The sequence below is a fragment of the Halichoerus grypus genome, chromosome 2 (genome assembly GCF_964656455.1).
Source record: "Halichoerus grypus chromosome 2, mHalGry1.hap1.1, whole genome shotgun sequence".
Taxonomy (NCBI): domain Eukaryota; kingdom Metazoa; phylum Chordata; class Mammalia; order Carnivora; family Phocidae; genus Halichoerus; species Halichoerus grypus.
Window position 1 is genome coordinate 114186256 of NC_135713.1, and position 14854 is coordinate 114201109.

At 43.3% G+C, this 14854-nt stretch overlaps 1 protein-coding gene across 7 annotated transcripts in view; it reads right to left on the reverse strand.

Annotated features, from left to right (window-relative positions):
* SH3RF2 (SH3 domain containing ring finger 2) overlaps positions 1 to 14854 on the reverse strand; it is a 127332-nt gene that overhangs the window by 32154 nt on the left and 80324 nt on the right. The gene's annotated exons all lie outside the window — the stretch shown is intronic.

Sequence of the window (14854 nt, forward strand, 5' to 3'; positions counted from 1 at the left end):
GGTGGGGCTATACTGGTTTATGGCCTGCTGGGGTGGCATGCCAGGACTGCATTCCAAAAGACTGCTCAGATATGGCAGAAGATGAAGACTCATCCAGTTTCCAGTCAACAGGGCACTGCCAGGCTCCTTGATCTTTGTCCCCCTGGCTTCTCCCCACCCCCCTCCCAGTACACTCACCCGCTCTATGGAAACGTACTCTCAGAAAATGATATGATGGCTGCTAATGAGAACATAACACTGGCCAGGCACTTCTAAGTGCTTTACAAGTATCAGCTAATTTAATCCTTACTAAAGGTGCTATTATCATCCCTAATTTTGGAAGAGAAACTGAGGGAAGGATCATTTAATTAGTAAGAAATCAAATTTTAAACCAGGGTAATCTAGGTCCTGAGCCCACACTCTTACTAGTGCTAGTATTAACACACACACAGACACACCAGTTTATCCAGTGATTTATGAAAGGTGAATCTGAATAGTGTTCACTTAGGATGAAAGAGGGAGCAACAGTGCTAGACACACCCAGAAACTACTCTCCTGGCACCCTGCCTGTGTGACCTATGACCTTGCTCACTTCCTTCTTGGCACCTCTCACAGAGGTGACTGCCCCCGCCACTAGGCTGTAAGTTCCATGCGGGCAGGGACTCTCTCTGGTTCATCCTTGTCTTTTCTATGTGTTCAGTATGTACTTGTAGCTTAAAGAACAAATAAATGAATGAAAAGTTCTTCCTACCCAGCAGACCAAGGACTGATGTAATCTCAACCATCTCCATGTCACCCAGAGTAAATACATTCAATCTATCTTCAGTTATCCCCCCATGAGTGAGGGTAACTGTGTATGTGTGCCTTTTTAGGACTATGCTTTTCGGGTACAACTCTTGTTTGTGTATGTGTGTTTGGGCAAGAGGGAATGCGTTATTGAGTGCATGTGTCTCTGGTTCTGTGTTTGTGCACAGCCCATCACAATTGTACGCGCTTGTGCAACAGCATTGGTCTGTTTTATGTCTGATTACGTTCACACATGTGAGTCTGTGGGTTGATATGCGTGTGTACCGTGTGTGACTGTCTGTACAAGAGCCTGTGATTGTAAATGTCTGTGTGGGATTCTATGTGTATGTGGGTGAGCTCTAGAGGTATGTGCCGGTAGGCATGACTTGGTAGTTTTGTGTGTGTTCTTTGCTGACAATTGTCTGAAGATGTGTATGCTGTGTATGTATGTTTTACAGTTCGAGGATATAGTTACAGGATCAGAGAACCATTCCAGTCAGATAATAACAAGGGTTGGGGAGAACATAGAGAAACTGAAACTCTCATACAGTTGCTGGTGGGAAGGAATGTAATATGGTGTCACTCCTTTGGAAAATAGTCTGGTGGTTCCTCAAATGATTAAGCAGAATTAGCATTAGACCCAGTAAGTCCACTCCTAGTACATACCCAGGAGACATGAAATTATATGTCTACATAAAAACTTATACATGAATGTTTTTAGCAGCATTGCTCATAATAGCCAAAAGGTGGAAATAACCCAAATGTCCATCAACTGATGAATGGATAAACAAGATGTGGTGGATCTGTACAATGGAATACTATTCAGCCATAAAAGGAATGAAGTATTGATACATGTTAGAACATGGATAAACCTTGAAAACATTATGCTAAATGAAAGAAGCCAGATCCAAAGACCATATTATATAATTCCATTTATTAAAATGTTCAGAATAGACAAATCTGTAGAGATAGAAAGTAGATTAGGGGTTGGGGATAAGAAGGGTTATGGGAGTGGTAGTTAAAGAGTACAGGGTTTCTTTTGGAGGTGATGAAGTGTTGTAAAGTTGTGGTAATGGTTGTACATATCCATGAATATGTTAAAAACCACTAAATTGCACACTTTAAAATGGGTGAACTGTCTGGCAGGTGAAGTATATCTAAGTAAGCTCTTAAAAAAAAAAAAAAAACATTCCATTAGTCACCTATCTAGCACTAACACTGCATAAAGTGCTCTGAGCTTTGCAATCAAATATTGTCACACCAGTTCTCTTAAACAAAGAAGACAAGTTGCCAGCTTTGGGCTAGGCTGCTCCTTCCCTGTGACTGGGCAAGATAAATCCCTGCTGGGCTTGGGAGATGTGCCAAGGGGAGAGCCTTGTTATGTGAACAATTAATCTTATGTTCTTGGAGACGGTTGGACCACTGATTAAGCAGGATGCACTTCACTTAATACCCATGACTTTCCAGTGTTGTGTTTGAGTAAAAAGCCCTTCTATATGTAAACACTATTAATCATTTAGGGAGGAGGAACATGCCAGAATGCAAAGCCATCCCTCCATGACACCAGGCTTTTTATTTCTCTAGGTGTTCATCTGGAGAGGGGGGTCCTTCCCCCTTTTTGGAACACTAAACCTAGGCAGGACTAAGATCAGCAGGCTTGTGATGGAGTGCTTTCTGATATGGAATGGGAAGTGAGGCCAGATTCTCAGGTTTTGAGGTGTCCTGGAGGAGAAGGGAGAACATGTGTGGACAAGGGGGAAAGAGGCAAAGGAGGAGGGAGAGAAGGGGAGATCATGGACAACTCTGGGGGCAGGGGTGTGTTTCTCAGGAACTGGGACGGGGACCTAGTGGGAGAAAGAAGTAGAGCCAGAGGGATAGAGGAAGGAAGGAAGAAGAAAAGGCAGATGAAAAAATATCAGAATAACTCTTACAACCCATATAGAAGATGGCAAACAACCCAATCAAAAATGGGTAAAGATGCCACAAAAGAAGTTCTATCAAGTGGCCAAGAAGCACTTGAAAATATGCTCAACATCAGCCAATTATGAGGAAAATGTGAGGTAAAACTACCATGAGATACCACTACACACCTATGAGAATGGCTAGAATTAAAAAGACTGACCATATCAAGTGTTGGTGAGAATGTGGAGCAACTGTAACTCATACTGCTGGTCAAATGTAAAATGGTGCCACCACATTGGAAAACAAGTTGGCCATTTGTTATAAAGTTAAATATACACGTACCACACTACTCAGCAATCCTACTCATAAGTAGTTATCAAAGTAAAATGAAAACATATGTCCATACAAGGACTCGTACATGAATGTTCTCAGTGGCTTTATTCATTTTAGCCCCAAACTGGAAATAAACCAAATGCCAATCAACTGGTGAATGAATGAACAAACTGTGTTACAACCACAGTGGAATACTCCTTGGCAATACATGCAATGGTGTGGATAAATCTTAACATCATCTTAAGCAGCAGGACACATAAGACTACATATTCTTTTTTTTTTTTAAAGATTTTATTTATTTATTTGACAGAGAGAGACACAGAGAGAGAGGGAACACAAGCAGGGGGAGTGGGAGAGGGAGAAGCAGGCTTCCCGCGGAGCAGGGAGCCCGATGCGGGGCTCGATCCCAGGACCCTGGGATCATGACCTGAGCCGAAGGCAGACGCCTAACGACTGAGCCACCCAGGTGCCCCATAAGACTACATATTCTGTGATGCCATTTATATGACATTCTTAAAAATGCCCAAACTATAGTAACAGAAAACGGAGCATTGCCAATGGTCAGGGGTGAGGGGAGAGGACTGACTGCAAAGGGGCACAAGAAAACTTTCTGGGGTGATGGAACTGTTCTGTATCTTGATTTTGGTAGTCATCACATGCCTTTATACTTCTGCCAGAAGTCATTGAACTGTATCCTTAAAATGGTTGAACTTAAATGTATGTGACTACAGCTCAATAAAACTGATAAAAAATACGAATATAGGGGCACCTGGGTGGCTCAGTCGGTTAAGCGTCTGCCTTCAGCTCAGGTCATGATTTCAGGCTCCTGGGATGGAGCCCTGCTTCGGGCTCCCTGCTCAGCAGGGAGTCTGCTTCTCTCTCTCTCTCTCTCTCTCTCTCTCTCTGCCCCTCCTCCCTGCCCATTTTCTCTCTCTCTCTCTCAAATAAATAAATAAAAATCTTTAAAAAGATATGAATATATTATCTAGTTGGCAGGAAAATCCAAGTAGCCTGAGCTTGACCCAACCCAAGCCCTGGGGCTGGTCAGAGGAGGGGATAGGGATGGTTCAGCTTATTGATGGGCAGCTAGCAAGTGATCCTTATGGCAGAGGGCCACCTGAATAGGAGAGAAATCAAGAACGGAAACCTATCGATCGGACACAATCTCAATAAATAAGGCCCAAAGAAAAGGAACGAATGAATGAACAAATGAATGAATGAATGAACAAACACGAACAAATGAAGTGATAGGAAAAGAGAGCAAGATAAAGACAGAGGAGAGAGAAACTGGCCAGGAAGGAGGACAGACAGAACAAGACAGAAATGAATGCCCCACCCGGTAAATCGGGACAACTAGGTTGATGGCCAGCTTCTGAGGAGGCAAGTGTGTTCCTGTCACAAGACTGAGTGAACGGGCCTCTGATGGGATCAGTTGTGACCTCAGGTCCCTATGCCACAAGGGACATGCGGCCAGATGGGAGGTCTTCCAGCAACTGGTGCTTCCTGGCATAGCGTCTGGGGGCTTGAGCGGGGTCAGACAGAGGGTGCATATTTGAGGGCGGGGTGGATATTTCTGCTACAGTCTAAAAACATTTTTTCCTCTTTTTGGAAGGAAATGACTCATTTAAAAGAAGCTTTATCAGTAGCAGAAGAATCCACAGCTGCGTGGCTTCTGGGTGTTTCCTGGTCTTGAGGTGTTAAACGAGGCTGAGGAAGCAGGCACAGAGTCTGGCACAGAGTTGCTGCAACATTCTGCGGGCCCCAGTGCCTTCCCCAGCGGCCACACACGGTGTGCAGGATGTGGCTCCAACTCGGGAGTCTGGAGGGGAGGTCTAGCTTAGTATTCAGGCATGTGGGTCTAGCACTTGCCAGGGTTTGTGATTGGGGCAAGTGACTCAATTCTGTGGGTCCTCCATGTCCTCATCTGTAAAATGGGGGCAGTAATGGTAGTTGTCTCAGAGCTGTTATGAGGATTAACGAAAGTAATCCATGTAAGTTATTGAGCACACTGTCAGAGCTCAATAAATGCTACTTATTTCCATCTGGAAAGAGATTAGCTGCTGCACGGGGTGGGGATGGGGTGGGTGGAGCATCTATGTTCTTTTATGCAACAGCCCTGCACGGTCTGAACTGAAAGCAGGACCCAGGCGTGTGGTGGGGGATGGGAAGAAGCAACCCTATTCCTCCGGAGGAGAATGTCCCCAACTCTCCAAAAGCTCAGTTTGCTGTCTGCCCCCCACCCATACCGTGGCGCTCAGCTATTTCCCGCAGGGCTCATGGCTTTTGGTAACTTAGTGGGCACGGGGCGACTGTCTTCCTCAAGGAGCGTGAACTACTCTGGAGCCCATTGTGCTTCTGCATCCCCGCACACCCAGGAGCTAACAAGGGCCTCGAACCTACAGTGTTCACTCAGGGTTAGGAGAAGGGCTGCATTTAGAGACAGAAATCAGGTATTAGGTGATAGTGTCTGTACCCACCACTACGGATAATTTGGAGTCGACTATCCAACTTTATAAAGCTAAAAACTCATTCCCTTGTACAGATTAAAAGAGTCTTAAGAGCCGCATTCGCAATTGCAGTGTGTGGACCTTATCTGGTCCTAGCACTGGGGTTAATGCAGCGAACAAGGCAGTTAAATCCATAATTATACGAGCATGAGGTGTGCTGAGGTGGGGGAAGTTCAAGGTGCTCGGGGTGCTGCCAGGAGAGGCTTGCCTTGAGCTCCAAGAGGGTTTGTGATTGTACCCTGTAATTCCAGTGCTAACTTCTATACCATATTCATGGTCATTCTCCCCATTTTTACCAATGATGAAACGCAGGTAAGAAGTTTACATGATTTTGTGGAGATGGCCGGCAAATGGGTGGTCAGGTTGACACTGGAAGTGAGAACCCCAGAGCCCTTTCTGTAGGACACCAAGGTTAACACTATTTCCTTTTTTTTTTTTTTAAGATTTATTTATTTTAGAGATAGAGAGACAGAGACAGACCATGAGCGGGAGGGAGAGAAAATCTCAAGCAGACTCTGTACTGAGCATGGAGCCCAATGTGGGGCTCAATCTCATGACCCTGAGATCATGACCTGAGCCAAAATCAAGAGTCGGACGCTTCACCAACTGCGCCACCCAGGCGCCCCAACACTTCATTTCTATATTTCGATATGGCTAAAGGGGTCCTATATACGAGGCAGGTTTGTGCACCCTAGATAAAAACCATCCTGCCAAATTCAACGTTCTGTTTCTGTGCTCATGAATATGTTACATTCATGATGACTACCATCCCTGTCCAGTGCCCCATGTAATGTGGAACAGATCTGAAGGCTGGTAGAATAGTGTTATTTTTTGTTTTTCTTCTTCCTTCTCTGGCAGAACCAAGGTCCCAAGAGAGTCAGGGCTCCTTCTGCCAGCCTGCTCTCTTTTCTTTCCATCTCAGTCTCTGTCAGAGCCAGCTCAGCCTGATGAGCAAGACGTGGGCACCCAGTGCTGTGTATTTGTCCTGTGAGTAAAAACGCTGTCTGAGAAAGAGAACTCATTTATGAGTTGGCAGCAGGTCCCTTTAGGTCTACCTCAAAAAAAAAAAAAAAATCTTCTAAAGTACACAGATACGTCAGCAAAGTATCTGTGAAGACTACTAAGTTTATGTCTCCTAGGTAGTCATCAAAGCCTCGAATATTCCCTGTGATCTGGCTTCTGCTTCACCTTCCTACGCTCCCCGCTCCCCCTCACTTCTTCACTTCCTTTAGCCTTGGGTCTTTTCTCAGCTCCCTGAGCAGGTCACACTCACTTTCTGCCTCCCCTGACCTTTGCAGACCCCCCAGCCCCCATCTCTGCTCTGCTATTTTCCTTTGTTATGGAAATTTTAAATGATAAATATATTATGCATACAGTAAGTGTATATAATTTTATGTATCACTGAAAGAAGAATAATAAAACTAACACCTGTATACATACCATCCAATGTAAGAAACAATAAAAATAGTATTGACAGGCCTCCTGCATATTCCTCCATAATCAGATCCCTGCCCGCCTTCCTATAACTACAGTGCTGAAATTGGTGTTCATCATTCCAGTGCTTTTCTATGTAATTTTACCACTGTGGCATACATCCCTAAACAACATGTTGTTTAAATTTGCCTGTTTTTGAACACGGTATGAATGGGATTCACGTTGAGCATATTCTTCTCTGAGTTGCACCTTTGGCTCAATACTACGTTTTTGTGGTGGATTTTTACTGCCAGTGTGTATTTCACTGCATGCATATACCACCATTTAACCATCCTATCATTTATGTGTCATTTGGGTGATTTTCAATTTGGGGCTGTTATGAACGATGTTGCTATGAACATTCTTGTATATGTCCCCTGTGCGCCCCCGTCCCCCTGCAAGAGCTTCTCCACGATACATACCCACAAGTAGAATTGATGGGCCATAGGGTATGAGCCTGCTCAGTTTTATTAGGTAATAACAAATTGTTTCCCAGTGTGGCTGTAACAATTTACACTTCCACCAGCAGCAAATGGCAGTTCCTGTTATCCCATAATCTCGCCAGCATGTGGTAATGCCCTGCTTTTTAATACCTGTCTATGGTGGGTGTGAAATGATATCTCGTTGTGGTTTCAAATTAATTTCTCTGAGTACTAATGAGCTTGAGTTTCTTTTCAAACGTGTATGGGCCATTCTTGTGTCTTGTATGAAATGCCTGTTCATGTCCTTTGTCTATTTTTTCTCCTCAGGTTATTTATTATTTTCTTAAGTTATGGAGTTCTAATATTTTGGAGATGAATTCTTTGTAACTTGTATTTTTACTCTGCGGTGTCTTTTGATAAACTGAAGTTCTTATTTTTAATACAGTCAAATTTACAATATATTCCCTTGTGGTTTATACTTTTAAAAAATCTTGAATATGATTTTTTTTATCCCAAGGTCATAAAGATGTACTTCTCTATAGTCTTCTAAAAGTTTTATAGTTTTCCTTTTCACATTTAAGTCTTTAATCCACCTGGAATTGATTTTTGACAAGGGAGGAATCCAATTTCATCTTTTTCCACAAGGATACCCAATTAGCCAAATGCCATAGTTCATCCTTCCCTTCTGATCTGCAAAGCCTGCTCTGCCATAAATCAAGTCTCCATGCTATGTCTTTTTCTGGGCTCTCCAGTATGTTCCATTGGTTTAATAGGATGCCTATGTTAAATCCATGCTATCTTAATTACTGCAGCTTTGAAATAAAATTTGGTATCTGATAGGGTAGGTCCTCACCCCAACCAGATTCCATCTTCTTCTTTAGAACTATCTTGGCTATTATCTTTTCTTCCATTAGAATTTTAGAATCACCTTTTGAGTTCCAAACAACCTACTGGGATTTGAATTTATAGATAAATCTAAGGGGAATCATCTTTAAGATTATTGAATCTTCCTATTCAAAAGTATGGCAAAATTCTTCATTTATTTTAGGTCTAATGTCTTTCAATAAAATATTATAAATTGTTTCCAAAAAGGGCTTGCATCTCTTTTGTTGGATTTATTCCTAGAGATTTAAACAATTTAGTTGCTGTTATAAATGGTATCTTTTTTTTTTTAAGATTCTATTTATTTGAGAGAGAGAGAAAGAGAGAGGGAAGAGCAGGGAGGGAGGGACAAGTAGACTCCTCGCTGAGCAGGGAGCCCGACAAAGGGCTCAATCCCACCACCCTCAGATCATGACCTGAGTAGATCAATAGTCGGACGCTTAACCGACTGAGCCACCCAAGCGCCCATGTAAGTGATATCTTTTTAAGAAAATATTTTCTATTTGTTTTCTTTTTAGAGTACAGAAATGTAATTAACTTTTTTGTATTGATTTGTAACCAGGACTGTTGCTAAAGTCATATTTATTCCTAATACATTTTTTTCAGATTCTTCTGAGTTTTCTATATAGACAATATTGTCCACAAATAATGACAGCTACATTTCTTCCTTTCAAATACTTAACCTTTTACTTCTTTTTCTTGCCTTACTATACTGGCCAGGTACTCTGGGAGGGACAGTGTTGAGCAGAGCATATTGGGCATTCATTCTGTTCTTTTTCTAAGCTTAAGGGGAATGCCTTTAACAGTGAACCATTAGGTATGATGTTTGCTGTAGGTTTTTATAAATTACATTTATCAAGTTAAGGAAGTTCCCATTTATTCCTAGTTTGCTAAGATTTTAAAAATATATGTATAAGGAATGGATATAGAATTTTTTCAAACTTTTTTTTTTCTATAGGTATAAAGAAGGTCACATGGTTTTTCTCCTTTAATCTGTTAATGTGATAAATTACATCAATTAATTTTGGAAGGTTAAGTCAACCTTTCAATCTTAAGAAAAACCTACATTAATCATGATGTATCCTATTTTTGTATGTTCCTGGGTTCAGTTTGCTAATACACACTTGAGGGTTTTGCATCTATGTTTAAGAGTGAGGTAGAGTTCAGATTTTCCTTTCTTACATTGTTTTCTGGTTTTGATATTAAGGATATATTAGCTCATGAAATGAGTTGGGGGATGTCTTCTTTTCTTTCTTTCTTTAGAAGAGCTTACAAAGGGTGAAAGAATTCACCTGTAAACCTGTCAGGATCTGGGTTTTCTTTGTGGGAAGAGTTAAAAAAAAAAAAAAAGATTTATTTATTTATTTATGAGAGAGAGAGAGAGAGAGAGAGAGAGAGAGAGAGAACATGCAAGGATGGAGGGACAGAGGGAGAGAGAGAGAGAATCTCAAGCAGACTCTATGCTGAGCTTGGAGCCCAATGTGGGGCTGGATCCCAGGACCCTGAGATAATGACCTGAGCTGAAACCAAGAGTCAGATGCTTAACCAACTGGGCCACCAGTGGGAAGATTTTAAATTTCTTTAATGTTGTAATACTATTCTAAAGGGTTGCCAACAGCTGTTTACCAGATGTAAAATGTTTTTCATTAATCCTGTTTGCTGAAGATACATTCCTGGTTAATTTATTTTCCTGATGGCTTCTGTTGGGAGAAAAGATGATGCTTGGAATATCTGCATAGACGCTTGGAAATTCAGGCAACATGGATCCCCATAATGTCAGTTCAAGTCCTTAGAGTCTCCAGAGTCCCACTCCTTTAGTCAAGAACAGCCCTATATAACAGTCACTGACTGTGTGGATTTCTGTAACTCCATGAGACTCTATGCAGCCATGGCTAAGAGGATGAACTTGTGGGCTGTCTGAAGTGAGTTTGAATTCTGGCACTATGACCTATTGGCTGTGTGAAGCTTAGATTTAAATATTCTGAGTCATAGTTTCCTCATCTCTAAAAGGGGGTAGTAGATAGTCATAGCGACCTCCTAGAATTCTTGTGAGAATTCAATCAGAACATGCATGCAAAGTACTTCGCACAATGTCTGGCTGATACGAAGTACCCAGTAAATCCTCACCATTGTAACTATGATGAGATGGGAGACATACAGGACAGATTTATGAGAAGAGGATGGTGACAGGCCTATCTCACTGGGATGCATTTAAGAAGGAAATATTCATTTTCTAGGACACAAGGGCCCCCACAATAGTCCAGATTCCCTTTGAGGAAGACTCAGTGATGGGAGACTGACCATGTGTTTGGGACAGGAATTCAGGAGTCTCTTTCCTGACACTGGATTGGGCTAATCTCATGCACCCAAAGGATTCCAGAAAACGGTAAGGTCTAGCATCTCTCCTTAGCTATGCTCTGCATTGGCTTCTTGGGACAAAGATGAAAATGCAACCCATGCCTCAAACCACAAAGACAAAAATCCTCTTCTTTAAGCTGGGTCCTTTGGTTGGGCACAGTGACCCTGGCCCCACCACTCCCCCTTCCATTTTCTACCTCATGCTTTCCTGAGCCTAGCAGCCTGCTGCCTTGCAGGCAGGTTTTAGCACCAAAGCAGAGTCTGATGGGGTGCATACTATTAGGGCTTGTTCAAAGGCCAGGGTATACCCAAACCTTAATTATAACCCTTGCCCTCCTAGTCCTAACAGTCCACTTAAGAACTAACTGCATGGCAATAATTATAATTAAATCCTCTCACTGGGCTTCGTTAAAGGCCATAAAATTTAAACAAGCAAAGTTCCTCTTAAATTTGCTGGGGGTCCTCTCATGGCACTTATTCAAAGAAGATGCTTGTTATGCATCTACTAAGGACCAAGTGCCGAGCTAGGTCTTAAGGATTGGTGACAAAGGCCAGGGCTCACCAGGATGGTGCAGACGGTATGTATAAGAAATCTGTCTATCCTACACCAGGGTCCTGCCCTCACATTTGCCAGACAAGAGCATCCCACAGAAGAGCAGTCTCTGAATATTTAGAAATTTAGAAATACTCCACTCACTTCTGATAGACTACATGTAGTTCTTAGAAAGTGGCTTTCTATGGTGAAGAGAGAAGGGCTTACAGTTCTTTCCTGAGCTAAGGAAAATGGACCCACAGGGACAGTTGGATGGGGAGAGTAGCAGACCAAAAGCAGTCAGGAGACAAGATAGCATAATTGTGAGGAACTCTGGGTCTGCATTCAGATTTTCCCAGGTATGGCTCCCCACTTTGTTACTCTTTCATGGAGTAACCCTGGGCAAGCTATTGAACCTGCCCTCTCCTAAATTCCTTCATCTAGTTTAGGTGAGGTTTGGTACTTTTTCTCTAAGGACTTGGCAATTTTTATGGGTCTGACTTTGGGGGAGAGAGCTGGAGAGGCAAACTGAAGTAGGACTGAGAATTAATTTTAGAAATCCCTTCTAAAGAATTTAGTGAGCCCAGAAATCAATGGACAATGTCAAATTCACTTGGCATCTTCCGAAAGTTCACTTCTTGCCATGTGTTTGTTGTCTCTTAACATTTTTTAACTTTCTCAAAGGATATCACTGCAACCACGATGGACATTTTCATTTTTTAGAAAATTTTTTAATTTTAGAATTAGGGATTTAGAAAATAAATAAATAAATAAATCTTTATTTATTTGAGAGAGAGAGCACGCTTGCTTGCAAGTGGGGGCAGGGGCAGAAGGAGAGGGAGAGAGAGAGAGAGAATCTCAAGCAGACTCCCCGCTGAGCACAGAGCCAGACATGGGGCTCGATTTTATGATCCTGAGATCATGACCTGAGCTGACATCAAGAGTCAGAGGCTTAACCAGCTAAGCCACCCAGCCACCCCTCAATGGACAGTTTTAAAAAGAGCAAAAAGATAATTGCGCACTGCTCCACCACATTATCAAAGCAGTTGTCTTTGTTCCCTTTGAGTAAGTCCCCTCAATAAATGAAGGATTTATGATCTTAGAAAGTGTAGGATCTGGAACCCTCAAAGACTGATAGCTTGTTTTGGTGGCAAGTCTGCCTTTCTCTTCTGCATTGCTGTCATAGGAGACACCTGGGGAGACACCCCGTGCAGAGGCTAAGCCCTCTGATGTGGTTGGTCATGTAACAATTTTTCCTTCTCATGGGATTGATAGGATGTGGCTACAAAGTCCTTTCTAAAGACAGGCTCAGGGATGTACAATGAGTGAAAAGGACTTGTGACATTTCCCAAGCCAGTGCTTCAAGCCCCTTTCTGGATAGCATGCTTGTTGTCTTTGTGATTCTGCAGGAGAGAGAAGCTTCTTCTCTTGTCTCAAATTAGATTTAAATAGTTTTGATTGGCTGCCACTGCAGACCACCCTCCCCGCCCAGAGAGCCACGCCTGTGGTACTCAGGAGGCTGAAGGCCCTTTGAGCGAGCACTCTGCTATCTTCTCCCTTTGCTCAGTGAACCACTCATGCCCAGGGCCCCAGGCTGTTTGTACAATTGATGCATCTCAGCTTCCAGGGCACTGCATTTTACAGCAAACAGAGAGTAAAGCCTTTCCAGGTGTCATGATACCTGCTAAAAAGGGATGAAGACACAGACTTGCATTCAGGACGGGAGCCCTAATTTTGGTCTGTCCTTAGAACAACTGTGAAAGTATTATTTGTATCCCCAGGCTTTAGAACAATACCTCAGCACTCAATGAAGAAGGCTGGTGTCTAAACCCTTTGGGGCAGCTGTGAAGAAACTTCTCCCAGTTCTCTCTTCTGTTGGTGTTAAGAATTTGCTAACACCAAACAATCAAGGTATATTTTTGGGAGAAGTTTTCCTTCTTGTTTTTTACCTTCCCTAGACGTTCCCTAACTCAGCCTCTTTTCCCAACAATGGTTTTCCACAAAGGGTGGGTGTCATTTCTCTCAAAAGAAGGCTATGTGCCATGCCCGTGGGTTTTGACTAGCAGACCTCCATTCACATTTGGAGAGCAATGATTTGGGAATGTGTGATGCCTTCCACTCAGCAAGGGTACTGAGTGTTCTGATCCCTAGGTGAGGCAACGTGAGCGTGAGGTCGAAAAGAAGGCACAGTCCCCGCCCTTAAGGGGTGTATAATCTCACTGAGATAAAATGGGGAATACCCGAACAGATTTGGGAAATCACGTAGCCACGAAGGCTAGTACTTACAGAATGCTTGCTGGGGGCCCCCCATTCCTGAGCACTCTGTCATTGCATATAATCCTCCCAACATACCAAACGGCTAAATTCTATTACTATCATTACCATTCCCACTTTACAGATGAGAAAGTCAAGGCAAAAATGTATTAAAGTCATTTTCCCAAGGCCATAAGAGCCCACAAGTAGGCTGAGCTGGGATTCAAAACTAAAAATCCTGACGTTAGGGGCGCCTGGCTGGCTCAGTTGGAAAAGCATGTGACTCTTGATCTCCGGGTTGTAAGTTCGAGCCCCATGCTGGGTGTAGAGATTACTTAAATAAATAAACCTAAAAAAATAAAAGTAAAATAAAGTAAAAATCCCGACTTGATAGCTGGCGCTCTTAGAGCTCCCTTTGGTATGTGAAGCTGTGTGTGTATTTTGGAGGCTGGACCAAGTGACACTGGCGGGGAAGGCGGGAGGGTTCTCAGGGTGCAGGAGTCAGGGAGGGCTGGAACCCTCACACAAGCCCTCGTTAGCTCCCTGTACCTCAGCTGCCAGGCCGAGCCAGGAAGGGTCTGTGCGGTTTCCCGGAACTGTGCAGAGATGTCTGAGAAGCGATTTCCCAGGCACGGAGGTTCTAGGCCATATGTTTACGGCTTTCCTGAGAAGCAGGCAGCAGGACGCCAGGCTGGGCTCTGGCTCTAACAGGAGAGGACTGACTACATTGGGATAGTCACACATGCTCAGAGGGCCACTGGCCAAAACAAAGATGTTACCACACCCAACGTCACTTTACCCCATCACAGGCCGGATAAAATGGCTGTCCCTTATATAATAATCACACTTTTTGTTTTTGTTTTTTTTTTAAAGTGCTGTGGCCAGGGGACTCAGGTTCATACTAACTGTGTGAAATCTTGAACAACCTGAAGGCCCCTCCCCTTGGCTTTAGAACCCTAGTATGTGGGAGCTGGAAAGGACCCTGAAGATAATTTCCTTTCATTGCCTGAGCCTCAGAGAGGGGAAATGGTGTGCTGAAGGTCCCATGTGCCAGGGGGTAGGAGAGTTAGGTCAGGCCCACCACTGGGAGAGGGAATCATGTCCCGGTAGCTGGTTCAAGTGGTTGGTTTACTTGTTTTCCAGACAGTGTTTCACTCATTTTCAACAAATCTTTATTGAGATTTCCATGTGCCTGTCTCTGTCCTCATGGAGCTTACCTTCTAGTGAGGGAGCAGGCGAAACCACAAAAACACACCAAACCAAAAGCGAGAAAACAAAGTATGTACTATAGAGGAAACAGAGTAACTGCAGGGACCTGCTTTAGATAGGGTGCATTCGAGTCCACGTTTTCCTCCCTGGCTAGGATGACCTTGGGCATGAGCTTCACCCCAAACCAACATGTTGCCCATCCCTTGCACCCGGGATTG